The sequence below is a fragment of the Myotis davidii genome, unplaced genomic scaffold (assembly GCF_000327345.1).
Source record: "Myotis davidii unplaced genomic scaffold, ASM32734v1 scaffold473, whole genome shotgun sequence".
NCBI lineage: Eukaryota > Metazoa > Chordata > Mammalia > Chiroptera > Vespertilionidae > Myotis > Myotis davidii.
In genome coordinates this window covers 4,486,069-4,499,433 of record NW_006284843.1, presented here as the reverse complement: position 1 = coordinate 4,499,433, position 13,365 = coordinate 4,486,069, and the positions used below count along the sequence as shown (strand labels likewise).

Sequence of the window (13,365 nt, the reverse complement as noted above, 5' to 3'; positions counted from 1 at the left end):
AGCAAAACAACAATGAAGTACCAGCTCACACCTGTCAGAATGGATATCACCAACAAATCAACAAATGACAAGTGCTGGTGAGGATGTGGAGAAAAAGGAACCCTCATGAACTTCTAGTAGGAATGCAGAGGGGAGTTATGGGGGCGGGGGGAGAGGAACAAACGTAATAATCTGAACAATAAAGATTTAATTAAAAAAATAAAATAAAAAATTTAGAAAAAAACCTAAAAAATTATAAGGAAAAAGTCTTTATATATCTATAATAATAAAAGAGTCATATGCTAATTAGACTGGATGTCCTTCCGGGCAACCTTCCAGATGAAGCTGGGGCTGCAAGGGAACCCCGGGGCCCCAGTGCCAGAAGGAAGCCGGTGCCAGCAGCCTGGGGAAGGAAAGCCTACTCTTGCATGAATTTCATACATCAGGCCTCTAGTTCTTTCATAAAAGAAAATGACCTGTCAAAATCTGTCTGCATGGACAATAGAATTAGATTCTTGTTCTTCAAGAACAAAATATGTCTTCTGATCAGATTTGGGTTCATCTTGCGTCCATTTCTCAAATAACCTCTCTCTGATAAAATATGCAAATAGAAATATATACCTATACATATATAAATAATGGAACCCAAAATTTCAAGAAACTGGAGAAAATAGACAAAGTAGGAACTTCATGAAATATATTGGTTAAATGAAATAGTCTTGCAATTAAATTTGAAAGAAAATTTCCATAAATCGTCTAGTTATATTAGCTATACTGGCAAAAAATGAAGTTTCTTTAGAGATAAGCAATTATCTGATTCTATTATGCAATGAAAATAAATTTAAATGAATCAGATAGATACATATGTGGAGAGAAGCCCTGAGCAAACTCCCTTTGTCAGTATTAATTGAACCAGACAATGAGTTTCTACTTAATATTTGACAAGTGCCCACAGACCCTCCTAAAGATTCCCTTTTGGGATCTGTCAGTTGTATAATGGAAATATATATAGTTCATATTTTGCAATTTGTCTACTATGTTTTGTGCTCTTGTGCTCCAATAAAGAGTTTTCATAGACTTCTTTAGAAAAAGCACTTAGAATGTGCTTCTTTAGAATGATTTAGATATATAATCATTGTAAGTTAATAAAAACAATGGACAAATATTCAGTCCCTATTATAAGGAAGATGCCTTTATTGTCTCAATTTTGCAGATGATAGAACATAGGACTGGAAAGTTACTCCACTCTTCTGTACATCAAGTACTTCCACATATAAAAAATATTTTATGGAAAAATGGTCAAAACATAGGAATAGGCAATTCCCAGAAAAAAACAAAATATTTGAAAAGTTGATCAACACTCTCAGTAATCAAGAAAATTAAAATAATAATGTAATAATTAGTAGAAAATACTCAAACTTAAAAGTGAGCATGATGATGAACAGTTAATTCTGTTTCTAGAAACATATCTGTTAGAAATAGTCACTTGTGTGTAAAGACATATGAAAAAATTTGTTCATTGGAGCACAATTTGTTAACAGCAAAAATATGGACAAATTGCTCAACAATCAGGGAATTATAAATAAAATTATATTTATATTGCTACTATGGAAAGCGCTAAAGTAATTTAAAAGAAAAAGATAAGGCATATATAAAGAACTCTATGATATATTTTAAGTGAAAGAAAATCAAGAGTAGTAAATTGATAAGAAACTTGCATTATTACATCAGTAGAAGGAAATGGAATATGCTGCTAAGAGTTTAAAAGTAGGCTATCCTATTTTCATTCTATATACTTCAGGGTTTGGGGATAATTTATAAAGTGTTTCTATCTTACTCATGTAACTAAAAAGCAATACAGATATGAAATTATTTATACGTCTTATATTTTCTCAAGTAGTTATAGGAATCATTTATATGTCTAAAATTGTTTATTTCGATTTTGTGTATGTGTTTAAAAATGGCTCAATAAAATTTAAGATTCTCAAAAATTATAAACCCCACTATACTGGGAAAAAAATAGCACATTTAGAAGTACAGAACTTTGCAATTTTTCTTTTTAAAAACTTTTGCAATCTGACCTCAGTTTCCCTTGCTTAAAATAATATCTTTCTTGCTTGACTTTTCATCTCCATAATCATGTCTATCCTAACTCAACTTCCAGAATTACTGTCAAATGCAAAGAATTCTATAAAATCCTCTCTACAAACAGCACATTTTATACATTGACTAGAGGCCTAATTCGTGCGCGGGTAGGGCCCCTAGGCCTGGCCGGCGATGTCAATGCACATCATAGAGAGAGATCGAACTCCTGGTCTCCCGATTGAACTCCTGAGGAGACACTTTACATATTAGCTTTTTGTATATATAGATAGGTGCAGATGTGGGTACTTATTTAAGCTGAGACTATTGAAGAAAAATTATGTAATAACCATTTTTTTTGTTTTTCATGTAACTCAATATACAGTCATAATAAAAATCCATAAACAAAACTCAAGATTCAACCACTTATATTTAATCTTTTACTTCTCAAAAATAATTATATCACCAAAAAATTTTCAAACTGAAAAAGAAGCCATTGGCATTGTTTTAGAAGTCAATATTGAAGTTTTACTGCATGCCTATAATCCAAAACAAAAAAAAAGAAAAAAAGACTGTAAGACTAAAAAAAGATCTTTTAAAAGATTTTACTTGAAAAAGATTCAGGGTCGATTAGTAGCTTATTGTAATTATTGTATGAATGTTCATAGGCAAAGTAATTATAATAAACAGAGACTATATTTCTGTATTAGAAGAACTAGATTAAAATCATTGATAAAACTGAAAAAATTTTTTTATTTAAAATTGATTAGGTTAAAAATCATTTGTTAATTAAGGTAGATAATTGATGGATGGATAGATAGGTGGATAGATGATAGATAGATAGATAGATAGATAGAGCATTCATGCGATAAAAAAATAGATGTAAGTTCATAAATTACATTAAATGCAACAAAAAATAAACCATTTTCATTTGTTTCTCTAAGATTTACCAAGTGATTTTTACAAAAAACAGCTTGACTAATAAGCAGCTTCATGGCTTGGCAGTTAATGTGCATGAATAGTTTTGATGGTGGAATATGAAATGTTTACTTTAGAAAGTGACAGCTCACAACGGAGAAAAAAGAGAAAGGGAAGACACAATAAGAAAATGATTTACATTGAAGGTTATAACAGCTGTACAAATAGAGAAAATGGTGCAATCAACAGTTCACATCCTTCTGATGGATCATTGGAAAAACTCTATGTAAATAGTTATGACGTTCAAGCTCCTGTGGAAAATAATATCGTTTTAAAAACGGAAGCGAGGAGCTATAAAGTTGAAGAATCTTACAGTCACTTTCCCTCCAGTAGATACAGACTACTGATCAGCTAATTTATATATTTTTTAAAAATCCTCTCAGGATTAATGATTTCTAAAAATGAAAAAGTACTGCAAGCTTTGATGGAAAACTTAGTAAAGGTTTAAGGGCAATGTGCTCTGTTGGATTGGGGTACTATGTAAATGACAACGTGATGGCCTGGATTTTAGCCTCAATGCTAAATCAAGTCTCTAAATGGAAAAATTTTTTCTCACCTTAAGATTTTTTTTAAGTAAAATAAAGTAACAAAAGTTAATGGCCTGCCAGATGTTCACCACAGGGAGTTTGCTTTACGGAAATTGAAGGAGGAACTTAATTTTGAATTTATGGGAACGTTTCTTTCCCATTTTCTCTTGTTTGTCCCAGGTTGCTTTTCAGTTTTGTTGACCAATGCCAGAAGTGCCACTCTGGGACTCTTTCAGTGCTATTCATATCTGCATTAGAAAAAGATGTGTTTAACTTTCCCTTAAAAACAAAAATCTCTCCAGGGTATAGCTAGAAGTAGCAATAAAATTATCCTGGAACTGACAATTGCTCTGACAATTTTTATCAGATCAACAGAAAATGAATCGCTGCAAACATCTTAAAGCATGGTCAGACACTCAAGCTGTGGCATCCTGTGAAACAATGAACTTTATTTTTCAGCTTCTATATTTAGGGCATGCATGTGTGCATTGTCCCCTTCTTAAGCATTTTTTAAAATAAAAGGAAACACTGCACTTGGGTCGTCTTCAAGACTATATGAAGATATAATAGTGGAGGAATCAACTTTTTCAAAGTAGTCTTAGGTTAAGGAGTTGGGAATGGGTTGAAGCAAGAAGGAGAAATGGGAAGAAAAGAAGGGGAGTTCAGAATGAGAGAATAAAAGCAATTGGCTATTCCTCAAATTATAGAACTATATTTATTATGTAAGGAGTGTGTTTAATATCTATCCATATGTGGAATTCTGCACAAATGCTAGACTCAGTCCTTTACTTTTTCTTTGAGAGGTTCCCAATCATTGAAGAACAAATAGAAATCACCTGAGAACTTATTACAATTGTGGGCTCCTAGGTTCTACCCCTAGAGAAATCACATTTTGGAAGATATCTTATGAGAATTTTCTTCAGATGGTACATAACCGACAATTTGCAAAACACTGCTCTAAATTCTTAACATAACACACACACACACACACACACCAACAAAAAACTAAGATAATTTTACCTACCAATTTTTGGGGGTTCTTTTTCCCTTAATATCAAAAGAAATCAAGCTATAATTTAAAAATAAACATTATAATATAATAAGTATCTTATACTTATCTGAAAGAGAAAATAGAATCCTAATAAATATATGTCGAATATACAATTAAAGGGATAAATATGCAAATTATTTACTCAACATGTGCTCCTTGGATATTTACATTTTCTAACCTGGAAAAAACCCTTACTTAAAACTGATTAACTTTCTTCACATGTATGATTTAGAACCAATTCTTCTGTTACATCAAGCCCAAGTGAGCAAAATAAATATATTAGTGGGCAGTTCTAATTTATTGTTCTCCATTGGAAGATATCAATTTAATGTGCTCACTCTTGTTCATTGGTGCTGAAAACAACAAAATGAGTGTCTATCTCCAAAATAAGACAGAGTGAAAAAATTAGGTATTTCACCTAATTTTTCCCTTTAAGGGCAGTGTTTCCCAATGTCATTTACTAATATATAATATCTTAATAATTTTGGCCATATCCTTATAAGACATATCACTGTATCATGAAAAAAAATGTGTTACAGACATACCTAATTTATGTCACATTAATTCCAGTTATTTCATTAAATCTCTGGTGTATTTTGTCAGCTGTATTTTCTATCCCACATGTAAAATTTTTTTTAATTCTCAACTATTACAGTTACAGAAGGTTTGGTTCTTCTACTGCCTAAAATTAGCTCATGTCCTAGCAGTGGTTTATTCACTTAGATTTGAGAAGGCATGCTCACAGAGTCTCAGCCCCCAGAACTGCACAGCTCCTCACATACTCTCACACTCACCTATGAATGAAGGACTGCTCCAAATCTTTCCATGTATAGGAAGTTCTTTAAATGTTCAAAATAACTTGAATGACAAAGAGCCAAGCCTTCACTATCTCTTCCGAATGATCTTTGACAAGTAGAATCTGGGAGTGGTGATTTTAAATGTCTGTTTCCACCCCCTCCACACTTCCAAAACTAAGGCTATGTTGAAAGAGAAATCCCCAGGCAATTTCCAGAATCACTCTTCAGGTTACATATATTAAAAAAAAAATAAAAACTAAGCAAAAACTTAAATCTACATGATTCAATTTGCCAAGAGTTAACTAAAATGAGGTGGACATTATTCCTAAATTACTGACATAAACATCTCTCTACATTTATTTGCCAAAGGAGAATTGCCGTAGCTTTATGAATCCCATTTTCAAATTGAATTAAAAGTCTATCTTTTATGTGTGTTTTTTTTATTATGTTAAGGTTTACCTAAGTTATTTGTATGTCAAGCCTGATTCGGGGCTTACGAGAAAACAGATATTTGGCTAACATGTGATTATGTGTATAAGAAGGCGATGTATGTTGCTATTTTATATCACAGAGAAAGAAACTCAGAAATAAAGAAGAAAGGATTGCCCTCAAAACCATTTCTGAAATTTATCTTTACATTGAAAATAGTACTAGCATCTATAGGCATTTGAGTAGCAAAGTTTAATTTGTATCTAATCTCAAAATAATAGATCAGGTGCCTAGAGGAAATTGAATAATTTTTGGATATTATCAGCACTTAGCCCATGAAACAATATGGTGAATTAGAAAGTAAATGCTTGATTGCAGCATGATCTATTTGAAAATTTAGCATTTTTTATTCACTTAAAGTGAGAATTATTCTCATAAATGACCCAGCTCTCCCACTTGTCATTCTGGAATTACCAACTATTCTGCTCTATCCACAGAATACCATGAAATAGAGCTATTTGTGTGCTCCAGTTTTATATTTTCACTAAAACGACGTTAATACTTAAAAGTGAATAAAACTGAATATAAGTAACTTTATCGAGTTAATAAAGTATTTCCATTTTCTACTGAGGTGGAAATATGCAAATAAAACTTCTGATTAACACTGTTTTAACTTCAGGTTAGCTCTTATTTTACATAAACCTACCCCTACTTACTGTACCCATATCCATTGCCAGAACGAGTATTCAGGAAGCCCACAGTTTCCTTGGAGTAACAAAGGCAACCAAGTTATTAAATCACAATGATAATGTAGAAATGTATGTGAAAGGACACACCGTTGACAGAGCAGTGAAGAGAGAAACAACTGTCCAACTTATGAAGTGTCCTAGGAGGGAGCTTTAAAATTTAACACCAAATAGGCATCCTCTCTTATGAATACTATATAATGCTAATAGTAGCTATGAATTAACACCAGTGACCATATATATGAGCCACTAACCATGCATTAAGCCTTACTGTTTTACATACAATATCTTAATTCATCTTTTAACCCCCCTGTGAAGTAAACGTTATTATTCCCCTATTTTATAGATCATGAAGCTAAAGTTTAGATGAATTAAGTTACCAGTCTCCCAACTGGTTGATAATAGAATTAGACCTCAAACTAGGTGTGTCTGAATCCAACACCTGAAGTCTTAGCCACTGAACTACACATCACTTTGTGAATAAGTCCTCTAGTCTGGGCAGAGCACACAGCTGCCTGCTCCAAATCCAACTTCCCTTGGAAATGTTGAGCTCTGTCACTTAAATTCCTGTGAATGCTGCCTTTACTCAAAACAACAATAATAAATGTTTATTTTAATGCAAAGTTTGGAATCTCTCCAATAAAACCAGAGCAACATTTCCTTACTTTCTATGAAGATAATGACATTTATCCTCTGGCTTTAAGTGCCTCTCTGACACCTCTACAATTTGAGAAGGTCAGCTGAATGATATGAGAATTACAAAAACACACATTATTAAAGAAAATAAGCTTTTAAATAAAGATGAGAAATTCAAAACAGGGAAGTAAATGTGGAAAATATTTGAAGTCATGAATAAAGTTAATACAGTAATGCCTTATCAACTGTGGCTTTAGTAAATATATGTTTATTTTTCTATAAAATGGTTATATATCTGCATGAAGCTTTTAAATTGCATGTGTATTTCTACATAGAATAATTCCAATCCTCCTAAGTAAAAGAGTCTACTGGAATTATTAATTTCCCACTTTTCTGGATCACTTCAATGAGTCTAGAGGACACTGCAGCTATAAGGCATCTATTTAAACTCCACAGTCTCAATATGTTGAAAGAAGAGTAGAAATACACGTCCTTTAGGACCTTGGTAATTTGTGAACATGCCAAGCAGTTACATTAGTATTTGGCTGAGAGTTGCTGAAAATGCAAAGGAGATTGTAGGTGTAAGACACATTAAATTTCAGGTCAGTAAGGGATGGTTTGAAAACTTCAGAAAGAAATGCACATTGCATAATATAAAATCTCTAGGAAAATGTGCCTCAGCAGATTACACTACTTCAGCAATATTACCTGAACAACTAAAAAACTATGAGTGATTCCTGAGAAAATTTACCTAAGTGTGTGTTTGTGAGTGTGAGGGTGAGTGTGATTGTGTGTGTATGTGTGTGTTTAACTAGTGCTTTGGTTTCAGTGGGATGGATAATTTTTAATTAATTTTATTGGGGTGACAGTTAATGGGATCATATAGGTTTCAAGTATACATTTCCATGATACAAAATCAGTATATTACACTGTTTGTCCACCCAAAGTCAAACCATTTTCCATCACCTTGGGATGGATAAATTTAGAGCAGATTTCTAACTCAGATCTAGTTTATTTTGGAAGTGGATTTTTTACTGGACTTTTTATTTATTGATGTTTAATTTTGTAAAAATCATTGAATGGTTTCTTTGCATTCTCTTGGTCTAGTCAACTATAGTTTTACCATCACTATAACTTTCAGGAATGTAATATCACTGTGCAATAATAGATGCCAGGATGACACAGTATGCTTAGTGGATGTGGAACATGGATTTGGACCCAAGATTTTCAGAATACAATCGATTACACGATTCACCGCATCCAGGAAATAATAATAAACCACTGACAGGACATTCTTTCTCTTCCATACTTGATTTCTCATCCAGGCTGAAAGTATCTGGAGGCATCTCTGATGCCTCCCCACTTTGGGTCCCATATTTAATAATCAAGTCCCGTAGTTCCACTGTCATGAATCTTTCAAATCAATTTCTTCCTTTCTATTCTCATTGCCACCACCATATTTCAGACTTGCATTACCACAATCTGTTCTGTCACAATACAGGCTTCACGCTAATCAATCCTGAAAATGCCATCAGGTTAATCTTCATAAAGTGCAATTCAAGACATGTCACTCACCTGCTCAAAATTTTCAACAGCTTCCTCCAATGCCTACAGAATAAAGTCTATACTTCTTGGTTTAGAATTCAAAGTGTCCCCTGTATCATAATTATTGCTGGATCTTTAGTTTCTTCTTAGGTGGTGGGGCCATTTTTAACATGTGCGCATTTAAAGTGGATATCAAGTACCTACAACAGAAATTTACACATAGAATCATGTATTTATCCTTATAGATTCTATCATGACTCATATCTGCCTTTCTCAATTCCATCTATTATATAATTATCAAAGAATTATGCTCTCTTATTTTTAATTGCCCCTGGAATATAATAAGCATTACTTCAGAAATGTTTCTATCGTGCTTTTAAGAATTAAGTATTAGAGCCCTAGCCGGTTTGGCTCGGTGGATAGAGCATAGGCCTGTGGACTGAAGGGTCCCAGGTTCGATGCCAGTCAAGGGCACATGCCTGGGTTGCTGGCTTGAGCCCCAGTGGGGGTTGTGCAGGAGGCAGCTGATCAATGATTCTCCCTCATTATTGATGTTTCTATCTCTCTCTCTCCCACTTCCTTCCTGTCTGAAATCAATAAAAATATATTTTTTAAAAAAGAATTAAGTATTAGAGATAGTTTCTCAAAAGTAGCCATCACTGTTGATTCTACATTGTTGATATGAGACAAAGAAGAAAAGACATTCCGTTACCTATCTGAGCAGGAATAAATTCTTGAGATCAGAATTTGACTCTAATTGTTAGTCCTCCTCAATCTACCTTTTTATTTCATTCTTCAATTTCTCAGTAATTTTGTATGAGCACAAATGCGTTGGCTCACTTCTGAATGAGTCCAGTGATTGTGCTCTCTAATTTCCAGTCACAGAGAAATCAGATAAGAGAAAATAGTGCCGAGTAATATTTCCAAAGACCATATTTGTCTGAACTAATTTTTTTAACTTACTGTGAGTTAGATTTTACTGCTGCATTAATAGTCCACCTACTCTGGAGTTGTTTATCTATGCAGCCACTCTCTGCACAGAGAAGGAATACAGGAGAGTCTCACATCGGTAATTTAGATGGAAGATCACTTACCAGGTCACTTGTGTTCTCTTTAGAACTAAAAATACTATTGGGACCCCATAAATGTTAAATAGCACTAAGAATGATAATAACTCACCTCTTCGTAGTACATGTGCTCCTGAGTGCATACACTTGAATTTTCCCCAATTACAATTCAAGAACATTACAGTTCCCTTTATGCAGGACCATTACTCAGGCTCTTCTGGAAATGTTTTATTCAGGTTGCACATCTCCACAATCTTTGATTTAGAATTCAGCTCTTTAATAATGTGTGGAAACTGGGGTCTGAAAGAGAAAAACACCATTTTCATAAACGATGAATGCTACGGGCACACATTGTCTTAATCTGAAAAAAAGAAAAAAACACACAAATGAAATGCTGAAACATTTTCCTAAACTGCTTAAATGCTTAAAATTGAAAACAAAGAAAATGGCAAATTACAATACAATACAACTTTATTTTTAAATATCTGTGATCGCATCTGTGACATTGCACATAATACATAATAACATCAAAAATGGGCTGAAAGCATGTTAGAGGCACATGTGCAACCCAAAGTAGGCATGCATTATGAGTATGAGAAGAAAATAGGAAATACCCATTTTTGTGTGTGGAGATGGTTGCTGTTATTGTTGTTGTAACAATAGAAAAGGCCTGACCTCTATAAGACAGCTGTGCTCAGCCCATAAGTAGGCTGTAGTTTACTCTCTTGTTCATACCTGAGGACAGTTGAAGCAACGTTTCAAGAACTATAATGAGATCTGCTCTGTTTATCCCCAGCTCGGGGAGTTGGGGCAAGTCATTGTGAGGTTCCCCTTCTTTTTAACCAGGAAGCAGGCTGTTTTGCTTTGCCTCCTTTGTAAACTCAAGTCGAACACGTATCTCCTTGGCCATTCTTAGAAGAAATGGACATAAACACAGTCAGTGCTGGAGCCTGAGCACTGTAAGTTCAGAGTGCTCTGCGGGCCCAGCTGAGGCAATGGGGAACTCAGAGCAGAGTGACTGAGTGTTAATGGAGTGGAAGGACTCAACGGGTACGGATGCAATGTCTACAAGTGCCTCAGTGGCGAAACCTGCCAGACCAGCAATGCGTAGCCCGGGAAATAAGGATGCATTTAGAACCACCTATTTTTAAATGACCACCATGACAAGAGCTGTTAAGAACAGTATTAAACAGGTGTGTGCTATCCGTGATTGCATTTGGATCTCCCAACTTAGTGGTGACAGTAGAACTAATGACTGAGACAGATAAAGTGGCATATTTCCTGCATGGATTAGGATTCTGTACGAAAGCCAAAATAAAGTGCTGCACACCTGCCACATTTGAGAAAACATAGTCATAATTCCTAAGATGCTTATCTAAACTTTCTGGCCTTAAATTCTCAAATGGATCAACTTGAAAAGATTTCAGATATTAGTTTCTGTAATAGTTCAGATATTAAAGAAAATCACAAAAACTTCTGTAGACATATATCAGTTCTAAGTATCTCAGTCAGGTCAGATTCAAAATTACTTTTGCTCGGACTCCTGTATGTGTGAGCTGATAAGATCCCTGACATATATTAATTACTATAAAATGAAACTAAACAATGGCACAGAATGAATAAAAGACTGGTTTAAAAAAATCCCTTGTTAAAAAATATCCCTTGTTCCAATGCTCTTCACTTTCATTAGTTAAATTTAAAAATATCTACGTATACTCTATTTGGCAAGTGAAATAAAACCTTGCAAAATACTTTGAAATGTCCCCTCAGAATTTTGTTATTTTATAAACACTATCTTCTCTTCCTTCTTTTCTAATATATAAGTAAATATGTATTGAGCTTTTTCTGAAAGCATCTCAGCTCAGGAATTCAAAAAATCCTCAGCTCTATTCAAGATGTTTTGCTATGCATTATATTGTGTAAAATGATAAATAAGCACTAACCCATATCATAAAAAAACTTATTCTATGAGTAGAAATTATATATTTAGAAAAATACAAATATAATATATACAGAATCAAATGCCATAAGAAAAATAGAAAATAACTGTCAGAGTGATAATTTTTAGTTTTTATGTTTTCAAAAGTTGAAGGCATTATTGAGACATGTCTTGGACAAATGAATAAATTTCAACAGAAATAAATGATAAAGCCTTTTCAGAAAAAGGGAATAGTGGGAGCAATATTGAAATAGACTTAATAAAATTAAGTTATCTTTGTACATAAGTCAGGAGAAGTTTGCCTGGAATGAAGGATGCATAAATAAAATCCAAAGGGCAATAGGAATAAGATCAAAGAAGCCTTTAGCCATATTAATGAGAATGAAATGTGCTCTGTAAGCTGTGGAGAATAAATAACATGCATTTTTTTACTAATTTATTTTATTAGACAAGTAATACATAGCATAACATTGGAAAATATCTATATCTATACAGTGGGGCCTTGACTTACGAGTTTAATTCATTCTGTGACGGAGCTCATAACTCAAATCACTCATATGTGAAATCAACAGTGAATGAGTGAGACACGTAATGCTGGGCTGATGTTGTGGCATTCACTGTGACATTTGCTGCGCCAACTAGCAGTGGGGTATCTGAAGCTGGCTCATAACCCAAATTTTAGCTCGCAACTCAAAGCAAAAAATTGGCCTAGAGACAGCTCATATCTCGAAAAACTCATTAGTCGGGACACTCATAAGTCAAGGCCCCACTGTAATAATAAAAGGGTAATATGCTAATTAGGGTGGACGTCTTCTGGATGTCCATCGGACATCCATCCAGACAAAGCCACAGTGACTGTGAGGCCCAGGGCTCAGGCAGCCTTGGGCTCAGGTGGCTGTGAGGCCCAGGGCTCAGGCCTTGCAGCCGCCAAAGCCGGCAGCAGTGGGGTAATAGGGTGGCACTTTCCCCTGATCAGCCCAGTCGCCTCCTGCAGAGGGAGGTCAGACTTCGACTTAAGCCATCAGTTGGACATCCCCTGAGGGTTCCCAGACTGTGAGAGGGGGCAGGCCGGGCTGAGGCACCCCCAAACAGTGCATAAATTTCCGTGCACCAGGACTCTAGTATCCTATCTAATAATAGAGAAACATGGTAATTAACCATAACTTCGCTACCCTTCCCATTGGCTAATCAGTGAGATATGCAAATTAACTGCCAATGAGATGGCGGCCGGCAGCCAGGCAGCTGAAGTGAACGGGAGGTTTGCTTGCTCCAGTGATGGAGGAAGCCAAGGTTCCCCGCCTGCTGCTGCCGGCCTCTGAACTTGCACTCTAAGAAACAATGTTGCAATTATAGAACCTAAACAAACCCCAGAAACCTGCTTTCAGCTAGCAGGGCCTCCGAGCTGGAGTTGTAACAGTGTTTCAATTATAGAACCCAAACAAACCCAGATACCTGCTTTCAGCAGCTGAGGCCTCAGAGCTGGAGCCGAGCCTCAGAGCTAAAGCTGACTCTCAGCTCCAGTGACAGCCATAGAAGGTAAATAAATCCCAGAATAAAAACAAAAGAAAAAAAGGAGAGGTTGGGAGGTT

The 13,365-nt window shown here is 34.9% G+C and overlaps 1 pseudogene; it reads left to right on the top strand.

Annotated features, from left to right (window-relative positions):
- The first annotated feature begins 7,743 nt into the window (after positions 1-7,743).
- Positions 7,744-13,365, top strand: part of LOC102753181 — an 11,305-nt pseudogene continuing 5,683 nt past the window's right edge.